Raw genomic sequence first — 4881 nt, forward strand, 5'->3', positions numbered from 1 at the left:
AGGCAACCTGGTCAGGCTGAACGCCTTAAACACACTGTCCAGCGAATGCAGCAAGGTGGAGGTTCCCTGCTGTTTTGGGGTGGCATTATGTGGGGCCGACGCACTCCGCTGGTGTTCATGGAAGGCGCCGTAACGGCTGTACGATACGTGAATGCCATCCTCCGACTGATAGTGCAACCTTATGGGCAGCATATTGGCGAGGCATTTGTCTTCATGGAGGACAGTTCGCGCCCCAATCGTGCACGTTTTGTGAATGACGTCCTTCAGGATAACGACATCGCTCAACTAGAGTGGCCAGCATGTTCTGCAGACATGAACCCTATCGTACAGGCCTGGAGTAGATTGAAAAGTGCTGTTTATGGACGACGTGACCCACCAATGACTATGAGGGATATACGCCGAATGGCCTTTGAGGAGTGGGACAATCTGGGCCAACAGTGTCTTGATGAACTTGTGGATAGTATACCACGACGAACACAGGCATGCATCAACGTAAGAGGTACCGGTTTGTACTGCAGTCTGGACCACCGCCTCTGAAGGTCTCCTGTATGCTGGTACAAATGCAATGTGTGGTTTTCATGAGCAATAAAATGGGCGGAAATGACGTTTATTTTGATCTGTATTCCAATTTTCTGTACAGGTTCCGGAAGTATCTGAACCGAGGTGACGCAAAACTTTGTTTTTTGATGAGTACATATTTGTATACCTATGAAAAGTAACTGGTCCTCCCTTCACGTATTTCTCTTTACATCCATAGCAAACATAATACTGCACCACAGCTGTTACTAAAACTCAAACGTGCAGAAATGTATGTAAGGCAAGGCGACTAGGTGTAATATTCAGTTTTTACTATTACCGCAAACTCTAGACAAGCAGCGTCATCCCAAAATCACGTGACTAGTTCGATTTGGTGTTGAAAACATGTGCAGTAGACTATGCTCACTGCATAGCTCTTCATATTCTATGTTTTACTTTCTTCATACATCTTCAACTTCTTTGCGAGTTATGTCGTTGAACAATCGAGTTGATTTAATGCTTGTTATGTTTCATCTGATAAATATTTGGTTGAGTAAACTTTCTAGCCTGCCACTTTCGTCTTGTTATTTTTCCTGCGGCAGTATTCTGCAACACATGTGTGTCAGCCCGATGGTCAGTACATAGTTCTGTTGGTTTATTCACAACTGAAATTTCAAATTCTGCACCACCACGTCGCGTACAACACATATCATCGATCGATGAGATGGTGGCTCTGGTTCATCAGTCGAAACTGCTACAAAACGCTGGCTTACTAGACAATATGTGTACCTTGCATGATGAGGACTCTGATGATGGAACGTCTAGCTAAGATATGTCCATAATCAGAATCAATATAGGTAAGCAGTGAAGATTCTCTATTAAAGAGAATACCAGACTTCACAGTCCGTTTTTAGTTGCAGAAAAATGCATTTCACGATTTATCAGATGGGTACCATTGGTTTATTAGTAAATCAGCTTGTGCAGTTAATATCAAAACTGATGTCGGAGCCAAACATTGTTGTATGGAACCACATACTCCCAAGGCTTTCCGTTAAGGTTTAGTTTTCTTCGATGACTTATTGTTTACAATTTTTCTTCATATGTCTCTCTTCCACGACCAGAGAGGGTAGCTATTAAATTTAAACTATTAAACTTGAAAAGTGTTACGATTTCCTGTGTTAACATAAAATTTCAATGTAAGTGAAGCTTCGACTAGAAATACTACAGAGTTTTAAAATTTGTGTTATAGGAGAAGGCTGAAATAAACATGCGCGTGTCAGACAACATGAGGAGATACTGAATAGACACGGGGATAGAAAGTCTTTAGGCGCAACTTGTATAAAATGATAGGGTGACAGAAGACTACTTGAGGCATAAGGAATAATTAATTTGGTGATAAAGCGTGGTAGGTAAAAACCGCAATGGGAGATCAGGGTTTGAGTATAGTAAGCTTGTTAAAGTGGGTGTAGAATGCAGCAGCTGTTTAGATATGAAGCCACTTGTGCAATGCAAACTAGTGTGGGGCATCAAAAGTGCTTGTGTGCACATTATCCTGTTGAAGTGCCGTAACATGCATTTATACTCGGCTACTTGTATGTGATGTAAATAATTTATCGGAAGCTGGTAATTGGTATTTAGAGAAGGAAATATAACACATCCGCTGTAATATCAGCCTTGCATCACATTGTATATGAGAGCACGTATCAATGTACTTCCAGCCACAACACTAAAACGGTAGTTATCATAAACTGACTTCATACTAGCACAAAAACACTTCTCAGTCTCTTACTAAGTAAACACGACTGAATGCCAAATTTACTATAGCCAGACGTATAGGCAACGGCCTTGCCGCAGTGCATACACCGGTTCCCGTGAGATCACCGAAGTTAAGCGCTGTCGGCCACGGTCGGCACTTGGATGGGTGACCATCCAGGCCGCCATGTGTTGTTGCCATTTTTCGGGGTGCATTCAGCCTCGTGATGCCAACTGAGGAGCTGCTCGACCGAATAGTAGCGGCTTCGGTAAAGAACACCATCATAACGACCAAGAGAGCGGTGTGCTGACCCTACGCCCATCCTATCCCACATCCTCCACTGAGGATGACACGGCGGTCGGATGGTCCCGATAGGCCACTCGTGGCCTGAAGACGGAGTGCAGACTATTATATGATCAAAGTTCTGACTCTGCAAATGAAAAGGCTCACTATGCCTTACACCTCTAACTGCTTACTTCATATTCTGACTTTCTCTCTCCAAACTTTCTTGGTGGACGTGCTAACTTTTCGCACCGACGTAATAATCGATATTGATCAGCGTGAAATTATGCATCAAGTCTTACATAATTACTTCACACCAGGAAATATAATTAGCAACGTATTATGCTGCCATCTGACATTTAACAGGGACGTAGTGTAATGGGAAATCCTCCTCTAGCATTACTTTCCTCGACAGTAGTTGTTGATACGAGTATTATTTTTCGACTTTTGAACAGGTCAGTATTATCTCAGCTGCTTTTCTGAAAACTTTCACATAATGTTATAGCAGTATATATATATGAAATAATAATCGAAACTAATAGAAATTCATTTGTCAAGAAAAACTGTAAACCCTTTGGAGTACTGTAATTACCGCAGAGTGAATTAGTAGTAAGCATGCCTCTGGTGTGATTGGACGTATTTTTGTATTTTGGGCGAACAATGTAATTTCGGCTTTGTTAATGTGAAATTCTAAAGACTCTATGATATACTAAAATGCAACAAAAAACTTTATCGTAACAACAAAAATTCTGCAACTACAATCTTCAAATTTGTTTAGATCTGTTCAACCATAAGGACCTAAAACGTGAGAATTTCAGGTTCAAGAATCAGACCCCTTGAAAACAAGAACTGGAGCCAGTTCTAAACGCAAAGCTAAGTAAACTAGAAGGTTTATTGTAATCTTCGCTCCTCTCAAATTTTTCATAAAGACTTTGCTTATTGTGGACAATAGCTGGAATTAGGAAGGAGGGGGAGATTATAGTAGTTCATATAGGTTTGAATTATCTGAATACGTTCGCAAATCTTGCTATATGTCAACACTAATACATCATTTTCATTTTTTTTGCTGAGCTTGCATGACCAAGCAGAATATGATCCGAGTGCAATCAGATCAAATATTGTGTTGAGTTATGGCTAGCCCTTCCTTCTATATCTCGTTAGACTTTCTGTTTATATACCAAATTCGTCGTGTTTCTTAGAGACAGACCCAATAAATTAGCGTCAAAGCTTCAGGAGGCAAGGTACGATACTTGTACACACTAATTTACGTGAGATCAAATGTTTGTGTTTCATTCACCTTCTGTTAATTTCTTTCAACAACTTCTTACATAACGTACAAAATTTATTATCAGTGCTCAGAATGGTATCGCCTTTCCTCTAGGTTCACATGTTAACAGTTAAATGCATTTATGTTTTCAGACACTTATACTTAGTCCTTTGGAGACAAATCAAACCGAGGTGGTAGCAGAGAAATATTTCCTGAAGTAAACTCCTAATGGTAAAAACGAAACCACAAACACAGCAGTGAATCACGAAATTAAATTGGTTAACTTAATCTGTGGTTGGAGGAAGCATAATATGACTTCATCCATGAACATAGGGAAAAATTGGTGTACTCTCGAAATACGTCACTGCTGTGCCAGTAGTTCTGTCACATGCCATGTACATACAGGTGCAGGACATTTCAGGTAAGATGTTGTTAACCACAAAAAATGACTGAAAAAAATATTTGCGATTTTTCTGGTTCTCCCAAGGTCTTTCGTGACGACAAGGGTCACAGGTGAACGGTTGGATGTCATTGTGCAACGGTCACAATACACTGTTGGGCAAAAATCGCAACACAAAAAAGACAAAAAAATATTAATGTAGCGTAATGAAATTTAGGGAATACGTATGTCTAGGTAACATATTTAAATGATTAGCATTGCAAGGTGACAGGTTAATGTAAGTGCGAGATACACAATTGAAAATGTGAAATGATAGTACATTAATAATCGGTGTAATCACCAGAATGTTGAATGCTTCCATTTTGTTGTACAGGTGTCGGATGTCAATTTGTGGGATGGAATTCCATGCTTGTTGCGTGTGTCTGTCAATATAAGCACGATTAATGCTGTTTGTGGATGATACTGGAGTTGTCCGATGACGCCCCTTATGTGTTCGACTGGAGACAGATCTGGTGATCGAGCAGGCCAAGGCAACATGCTGGCACTTCGTAGAGCATGTTGGGTTACGACAGCAGTGTGTGGGCGAGCGTCACTCCTTTGGAAAACACCCCCTGGAATGTTGCTCATTAACGGCACCACAACAGGTCGAATTACCAGATTGAC

The 4881-nt window shown here is 40.7% G+C and overlaps 1 pseudogene; it reads left to right on the forward strand.

Moving 5' to 3' along the window:
* Nucleotides 1–2351: 2351 nt before the first annotated feature.
* LOC126099527 (5S ribosomal RNA) lies at nt 2352–2469 on the forward strand (annotated as a pseudogene).
* Nucleotides 2470–4881: the final 2412 nt, after the last annotated feature.

Source organism: Schistocerca cancellata, chromosome 1, assembly GCF_023864275.1.
Source record: "Schistocerca cancellata isolate TAMUIC-IGC-003103 chromosome 1, iqSchCanc2.1, whole genome shotgun sequence".
Classification (NCBI taxonomy): Eukaryota; Metazoa; Arthropoda; class Insecta; order Orthoptera; family Acrididae; genus Schistocerca; species Schistocerca cancellata.